This window comes from Haemorhous mexicanus, chromosome 15, assembly GCF_027477595.1.
Source record: "Haemorhous mexicanus isolate bHaeMex1 chromosome 15, bHaeMex1.pri, whole genome shotgun sequence".
NCBI lineage: Eukaryota > Metazoa > Chordata > Aves > Passeriformes > Fringillidae > Haemorhous > Haemorhous mexicanus.
Genome location: NC_082355.1, coordinates 4,543,774 through 4,552,697, shown reverse-complemented (window position 1 = coordinate 4,552,697; position 8,924 = coordinate 4,543,774). Strand labels below are relative to the sequence as shown.

Below are 8,924 nucleotides of genomic sequence, written 5' to 3'. Positions count from 1 at the left end.
ATTAACAGTGTCTGTCTGGAGCTCTGTGCTGTGAGTGGAGCACCAATCATCTCCATGAAATCCCAGGAAGTCTGACTAATGCCCTTCTCTGTAGCAGACTCAACCTAGACCATCAGACCTGGAGCCGAGATGTTTATTTTGTGCTTTACCCATTTTTAGGGTCAGTGTGGTTAGTGAAAGAAGCTACCAACCTAAATGGTACCCTGAAACAGTGCTGCTGCAGAAATACCTGCTGTCATCTGCTCTTCACCCTGGGATTTAGCAACTCCTGCCTCCTCTTTTCTTACTCCACACCTTCAAAATTGCTCTGTCCTCCCTTCTTCCCTCATTCCCAGCCCTGTGGAGTGAAGGCTGTGACTTCATTGTGTCTTCTTCAAGATTTGAAATTGCAGCTCCTGCCTCCAGTTCCAGGGCCACCACTGAGGCTGGGCATGGTCTGGGCTGTTGCTGTCCAGAGCTGCTCCACTGTTTCTGTGTTAGGCTTTCCATCACCATGGGCCCTCTCACACAGCACAGAGCTCCTGATCCGAGCTACAGGAGATGGCTCATGCCTGGCAAGACTTGGGCTCTGTCGTGGGCAAAAGCAGCTACAGCACTGGAGTCTGGCTGTCCTTGGAAGTGCTGTAGCCAAGAGCTGCATTTTAGGGACTGCCTATGGCTCAGGTAATGTGCAGTAACCTTCCTCTGGACATCCTGGAGTGCGCTGTGCTTGTCTGGGAACCTGCCACAGATCCACAGAAGGGATCTTGGTGGGAGTTGCCAGAGTGAGTTGAATTCAGGCTCTCAGCCTTCAGCAGGCTCCAGAGTACTTGGCACGGGGGCAAGGCTCTCACAACAGCTGTGCCCCTTTGCTAATGGCTTGACAAATATGAGCATTTTTGCATTTGTCACAAAATCCCCAGGCCTGTCGCTTTCAAGTTTCTCAAGGCTTTAATTCCATGCCAGTATATTGGGCTGGGGAGAGAGAGGGAGAAGCAATGCTCCACAGATGTCCAAGGCTGGAATATCCTGGGAAGCATTAATCCTCTGAAGACAAATATTCCGTGAAGAGAGAGATTTTGAATATGTGCTGCTTTTCTACAAACACTTTAAGCTGGCATAAGCCAGCTCTGCAGCAACTTCTTTCAGAGGGCAGTCCACTATTCCCTTTCCTCTGCCTTCTCCTTCCTGGCCCAGTACTGCTCCTTTCCCCATGCTGGCACCAGCACACACATGATTGTGAAGTGAACCAGGACAGGGAACTCTGCCAGCTAAAAACGAAACAATTTCCTTTTCCCCAGGTTAGTTTTGACCTTGATGAGTTCCCTGATCTGGTTCGTTGCGGGGCCACAAGAACACTTGTGCTGGCACAAGGTAGGAAGCAGCAGAGGGAGTGAGGAGGAATGTGGGCTGCGGGTGTGGGGAAGGAAGGGCCATTTCCTTCAGCAGCAATGTTGGTTTATGCTGGCTTAGAGACTTGGTGTATCTGTGGTGTTAATTGCTGCGAATTATGTGCTCCAAACTGTGTGTCACAGCTGAGAGATTTTCAGGGAAAAAAAGCCTCTCTCTCTCTTATAAAATAGGACCTGATTTCTTAGGTTCTTCTTAGGTTAAAGTTTGGTGGGTCAGAGTCAAAACCGAGATCATAATGTTATTATGCCAAATAATTGTCAGTCTACCTTGGCATGATAAAAAGGGAGATGGGGGCATGGGGCAGGGAAAAACTGCTTCCAAAATTATACAGCAGATTAGGAGCAGAGGCACAATGACCTGGCATGTCTCCTTGCAGCCTGGTTCCCACCAGTGGCTTCCTTGTCTCTCTGTATGGCAAGGAGGAAACCAAGTCAGTTGGCTGCCACATGGTACTCAGTTCCCATGTGCATTGATGGTGCACATTTATTATGTGTTTATTTAAATATCAAGGAGAATAAATCGTCTGAGTGGCAGCTTGGTGAATGATTTGTCAGAAGTTGTCTCGTTTATCCTAATAAAATGTGAACTATTTCATTTATTCCAGTGAAGCTTTCTCTGGATTTACGGTGGTGTAGCTGAAAGCAGGATTGGCCCCATGACTGTAGCAGCATTAGTGAGTATTCTGCTTCCAAATATCACTTGTGTTCTACTGAGTTCATCTGAGGCATCCATTAAATTTTGGGGCACAAATCTGTCTTTCATTTATAGCTGTAACCAACAAGAAGATATCAAAATCTGACCCATTATTGGAGTAATGGCCATCAGCAGAAGTTCTCTGTATTTGCTCCCCTGCAGTTCCACTGGGTGAGGGACTGATTTCAGCCTCGCTGGGCAGTGCTGAGGTCACTGTGGCTGCTCTGGCTTTACAAGGGGTTTTCTAACAGGGACATGTGAGATGTTCATTATGCTGCTCATGTATATAATTCACACTGAATCAGCCCATCAGTTGGATTTTGAAGGTGAGGTTCTTATGCATAAGAAATTCTCCTTTTTTAAAAAAAGCCCCTAAATTTTAGTTCTTTTCTTCCCCTTTTCTTTGGTTCCTTAGAATGTTATTGTTTTCAACTGAGAGGATAATTTAAAGTGAATCTTGACCATATTCCAATACCTTTTCCCACCTGAGGAGAGATGTACATGAATTGATTTGCATATTTATTGAATATATGCTCCTAGGATGGCCACACTGCGATGTCGTGTCTCATTTACAGCTTGTTCCTGCTGACTCTCCAGCTTGTTAAAGGAGAGACACTGTAAAAAGAAAACAAGTCTTACATGGGGACTACAAACATAAAAGTGACTGAAGTATGGAGGGAAAGGGATAGACTGGCAGCATGAAAATATAATAAACCTTTAAATACATAAAGCTTTATAGGGAGGCCTGCTGAGCTTTGTTGTTTAATTACTTCTAGTGATGAAGAATGTCAATAATTATTATTTTCAAGACTCTATGACGTTAACATTTGTAAAAGCTTCAGAGGTAGGTTTTAGTAAAACCTGCTGAGGCTATTCTTAAGGAGCTCAGATGAGGCTTGCAATACTACTTTTTACAAAAAGAAGGGATTTTATGCATCTATGCTCAGCCTATTGGATGCCCACAACCTATAGCCAGCACATCCAGCCCGTGCCAGTCAAAGCAATGGGATGGTCTGATCACACATTTATGACAGAGGCTGAAATGAGTGGTAGAAATAGCAATTCAAAGAGTGGGTTTGTTGGAGTGCCTTTGGCATCTCTCATTTCACAGGTATGTCACTAATGAGAATTGAAGTGGCCCCAGATGTTGGCAGTGGTAGATTTTCTGTGATAAGACAAGGTTAAAGGATTAGTAAACTTTCAGTTTCTAGAGGTTTTCTGTGATAAGTTTGAGTAATTTCACAACCCAACATTTTGATAGCCCATTTAACTCAATGGAAATGATAAAAAAATTAAGATTATAAAAATAAAAGAGAAATTAGGGTCATTGTAAAATGCCATGTGGTAACTTATCTGAAGGATCTAATAATTCCAGATTAATTTCCTATGCACTGTAATAATATTGTCCTTACACTAGTCTTTGGTAGTCAGATGGATTAAATTTTAGCATAAGTTATTAGAAACTATAAATAAGATCTCAGTCTGATTAAAATCCTTCAGAGAAATGGAAAATAATAATCTGCAGGAAAAAAATCACATCTTAATTACAATATCAAATAAGATTAATTTGCAACAAGAGTGATATTTACACTGTTTTGTTTTATTGTCAGACAAAATATGTATATTTAATGAAAAGATGATAGCCAGGTGTTTTTTATACATAGCTATTATTCCTTATTTATGCTGGTATAGGTGAGAGTAGAACCTGATTCCAAATTCTGAAAGTCTTTCTTATATCTCATATCACCTCACAAAAGTATTCTTGTGAAAAAATCTAGCATTTGAAAACCTTCACTTAAAGGACTTTGAAAAGATTCTTTTTATTTCTTTTACACCTCCGCAAATATTCTTCAATTTTTTTAACCAGAATGCTTATGAAGACTTTTTATTCTTATTTTGGTTCCCCAACACCCAGAGAATAAAGTATTGTTGCGGAGACAGGAAGAGATACTTTTTGTTTTACCAAAAAATGCTTAAAAATATTTTTAAAGGGCATGAGATGTTTTGTGTTAAATATTGCCAATGCTGAAAGATGCTGAAGGTTTCATGTGAACAGCTTGGTGCAAGGTTCCCTCTTTCAACAAGTCTGTGTCTCAAACTCTGTTGTGTAATAAAACCAGATGCCAACTATTTTGAAAAATAAACTGCCTAAGTTGGATTCCTGTTAAGCAATCAGCTCTAATCCTCTGGGGAAAGGGTGAGCAGCTTTGTTCCTCTTTGTTGAAGGCTGGGTTAACCTCCTTCATTACTTGGGCTGTAATAACTTGGTTTTATAGAGAAAGCCTTCCATGTGCTTAAAGCTCTGCTTGGACACAGGGCATTTCCCAGCTCCCAGGACAGCTGGTTTGTGTGTTTGGCTCTTCAGCCACCCAACTCTGGCCTTTATGAGATTCTCAATATACCACAGAAGAGCAGCTGTATTCAGAGAGCAGTTCCACAGTTACCCTCAGCTGACCTAAACCAGCACAATGCCCAGACCACTGGTCTTGCCCTCTTGTCTGTCTTTGGAGACAGGTCTTTTGGAAAAGTAAGGATCACTTGCAGCATGGTTTCACAACAGCTTAAGGTAGTCTGTGCTGGGACTGGCACAGCTTCTGGCTGTGCATTCCCTCCACGCTCACCACGCTCTGTTGGATCAGAGTTCACAAGTTAATGACTTTTTTCTGTTTGTAATGTTAATTTTTCTGCCACCTTCATGACCTGAACTGGGTCATGCAGGAGAGAGTGCAAAGAGTGCCTTTTCCTGTGCCAAGATCAAAATGAAATGTGCACAGGAGTTGAGTATTATGATAGACCTTGACAAAGAGGCTATGAGACTGTCAGCAAGAGAAGCACGTCTGATGTAGTCACTTGGGCTAGGACATTCCTGTTTTGGTTTCCCAGTATATTTGCAAACACACTCGTTTTGGGTTTTTTTTTTTTGTTTTGTTTTGGTGTTTTGTTGTTGTTGTTGTTGTTGTTGTTGTTGTTGTTGTTGTTGTTGTTGTTGTTGTTGTTTAAACCGCTCTCTTGTCTGGGACAGGTCTGCTCCCTGCTCTGGCAGCTGACAATGCATTTCCTTCTGCAGAGTCCCCACAGACTCCCCAGGGTTGCCAGTACACAGAGAAGAGGGTTGCTAGAGGCACTTTCACACCTGCTAATGGAAGAGTCATCAAAACTGGTCTCTGAGGGAAATGAGTTCTCCTTGAAAATGAAAAGAGTTAAATCATGGTGGGTGCTTCCTGACATGAAATTCAGCCCATGAGAGGAGACTGCTGGAGGGGAGGGAGTTGTCCCTTTTTAGGACTATACCCACCTTCTGAACACTGTCTCTCTGCTTGCTTCTTGTCTTACAAGAATATGCAAAAGATGACAAGTATCTTTTGCAAGACCTGCAGCAATTTACTGCAGGATTTGTAGAGAAAAACAGTACAGCCTCCCTGTTTCCCCTCCAAACCCAGGACTGTGAGATTATTGCAGCAAAAGAATTAAGGCTCTTGCTGGAAGAGAAAAACTCACTCGTTTGCATGGGAGTTGCAGGCAGGACTTGGGTGATGGGCTAATACCCATCAACACATTTTTGATGTCACTGTGCTGTTCCCCTCTACTTGAGCTGACAGCTGATGGCAGGACTTGGCTGAATCTCCCCTGCATTGAGAGGAGTTTGGATGTCAGATGCAGGGAGATGGAGCAAGCTTGAGCAGCCAGCCGTGAGCAGAGTGAAGCAGTGAGGAATGATTCTCTGCTCGGGGGCGTGAGGTGCCATTGCTAGCCTGACCTTTTGAATACAAAGCATTTGTCAGAAATCCAGAGAAAAACGAGCTGAACCAGTCAGGGTGGCTCTGCCTTTCTTTTAAGGGAAGCTCATGTATTTAAGCAGACACACCTACCCCCAGGCATGACCCAGACATTGTGTGCAAGGATCTCTGATGATACTGGGGGCCCTCGTTAACTCCAGTGAGCAGGAGAAATAAACTTCACACCCTTGTGTGGGCTCTTGGCTCATTCCAGATGGGAGTCCAGTAACTCCCATTCTAGCCAGGGCAAGTTGTAAAAGGGTAACAAGATGTTAAAAGCACCATGACACGGCTGCAGGCAGCTCTACTAAAAGGTGTGTGAATCCTAAATATCCTGTCCTGCGCCTTGGAGTTTCAGTGCTCAGTGTCTGCCATGCAGCCAGCCTGTCTCAGAGGCTGGCTCCCAATATCTCTGCGAGTCCCTGAGCCACTCTCCAATGTAGATCCCCCAAAATCTCATGCCTGGAGCTCTGGACTCCCGTGACTGAACCCCCCATGATGTTCTCCCTGTGCAGCAGGGCCTCGCAGCCGTGAAGGTTCTCAGCCTCACACCTTGGTGGTCATGGTAGGAGGATGAGGATGTGAGTGGCAGCTCAGGGTCAAGAGAGAGCAGTGAAGTTTATGCACCCTGGAATCCCTGTCAGAGGCACTTTTGTGCACCACAGCTGAGAGTTCTGTCCATCCAGATCTGGAGAGCTGATATACACCATGCATCTTCCCATGTGTGAGAGGTCACAGACTGCTCTGTGTGGCAGAATGAGTAAGATGAACCCTCCTTAGACTCCACCATTCCAAGTATGCTTTTCCCAGGAGCATTTCTTCCCTCCTTTATTAGATCTGCTTTAAGCTGCTGCAGAGCTGCACCCCCAGCAACCTCCCTGCGACTCTTGGAAACGTCCACAGGTTGCACACCATGGAATAACACATCAGCACATTCCAGAGTCACTTTTAACTCTGATCTCCTCCCTAAGCCATTCACGCACGCAGATCTCCTATGTGGATTAAGGAAGGCAGAACTCCAGCTGGGAAGGACCCCCTCCTGTTCCCTGCTCCTTTCTGCAGCAGCAGACAGAACAATTGGCTGTCCGAGTGAACCTCGAGTCCCGCAGCGCTGCCTGAGCCGTGCGGGGCAAAGATCCAGCGGGGTAAGGAACCAGCGGAACGGAGAGCTGACAGAACTCTGGTGTCGCTCCGTGCTCGGCCCTGACATCTAGTGGAACAATCCCTCTAAAGCACCTCAAGCCGAGCTGGAAAGATCAGGGTTCGCTTCCCTGCGAGGCTCGATGGAGCAACCATTCGTCTGAAGGATCGTTTCTTTTATTGCACGTAACACTTGCCAAAGGATTTTGTTGCGGAAGGAAGGAGGAGGTCGCTGCATGAACAAGGAGAACGCACTTTGGGTAGTAGTTTTTACCTTTTCCTCCAAATCTGAACTTGATTTTGCTGTCAGGTGGAAGGTCTTTTTGCTGCAGCAGTGACAAACATCAGTTTCACAGTTACTTCTTGATTAACACCATTAAATGAAAACCAACTGTGACACAATCCCAAGAGGCCATAGGGTAAAACTGTCAGAGAGCTCATAATAAACCCTGTGAAAGATGCAATATTGCTATGGGCTAAATTTTCCACCTGGCTTCTCAGAACACAGCTGTGCCACTTGTAAGTACCACTGTTTGCATACAGGACCCTTGCTCTGTTTTCACAGGTGAGAAAGGAGCTCTCAGTGCATGGAAACATTTTGTCTATATAAACCAGATTTTTCAACTGCTCAGCTGGAAGTGATGCACATAATTGTCTTTCATAAGGAAATGCATAAAAACCTCACTGCAACCAAGAGGCCAAATGTGTTTTTTTGCTCTTGGAAAGTTGTGGAATATTTGTGATGCACTTTGTGTAGGAGCTGAAAGCGTTACGGTGACAGTGATGACAAAGATGGCCAGCTGCTGCTGAGGTACAACAGGAATCTTTATTTATAAGATTTAGAGACTCTGCCTTTGTGGTGCTTGATCACCAGCACAGACAAATTGAGTTTCCCATGGCCAGACAGCCCTGCAAGGGTCTGGGTCTAAGGTTCATGCCTTCCCACATGCAAGTCAGATCTTTACAAAGGCCAAACCTCATTCTTTTGCATTCTTCAAACAGGGGCATAGAGAAAGGGGCAGAAATGCCTTAAATGGCCCCAGGAATTTCCACCCCAAGGTTGGAGTACTCCTCAGAGATGTGCTTCAGGGTGCCAGGCCAAGTGACTGACTAACCCTGGGGAAAGTTATTGCCCATCAGCTGACTCTGCTTGTGGGGCACACCTTACTTCACCTCTAATGCCAACAGAGTTGGTTACTGGGCTGTGCTGATTGTTGGCAACTTATTAAACTGCTTCTGATTGCATGTCTGTATCTTAAAAGTCTGATCTGAGACAGGTGAAGTAGAATCAGAGCCAAAGCTTTTGTACTCTTTCCATCTGCTACTTGATTCTTCATCAAATTCAGGGCCGAGGCAGTGTCAGAGAGCTCCTGCAGAACAGAGGCATCTCTGCTGTTAATGTGCTGGGCAGTGCCTCTGTCTCAGGGCCAGGGCTTCTCCTGGTGGGTTTATTTAGAATTTGCACAATTTGATCACTGCACAAGTCTTAAACAAGGAATTAATTGAGATTTTAATAAATGGTCACTGCATGCTAATTGAGTACCCACTTGATTATTTAAAGATATTATGTGAAGTTTGTGTAATTGGTTACATTGGTATTAAATTAGCATATAAAATCTCCTGCAACTCTCATATGATTTAATGAGGCTGTTATCGTGCGTGAATAAAACGGTGATTGATGAGTGAAAACCTCTTTTCTGAGCACAGAGATTGTTTAATAAAGTCAGAAATATTTCTGACATGTACTGAGCTACTCATGTTATGCAGGTCACTTTTTGACAACACAGTGACCCATGTGTATAATGAGGACTTTGGGATTGAAATGGATTCCTAACTAACCCAGCATGTGACTGGATTTGGACCTGCAGTCTCACAGCAGTCCATGAAAAAAAGAGGTCACTACTCTGTCCTGGCTGAACTCCT

General features: G+C 44.3%; 1 long non-coding RNA gene across 1 annotated transcript; it reads left to right on the top strand.

Moving 5' to 3' along the window:
* Positions 1 to 1,107: 1,107 nt before the first annotated feature.
* On the top strand, positions 1,108 to 8,690 carry LOC132334283 (uncharacterized). The gene is made up of 3 exons (XR_009488369.1): positions 1,108 to 1,353; positions 1,997 to 2,065; positions 5,108 to 8,690. It is a non-coding gene; the product is annotated as an uncharacterized LOC132334283 (long non-coding RNA).
* The last annotated feature ends 234 nt before the right edge of the window (positions 8,691 to 8,924 follow it).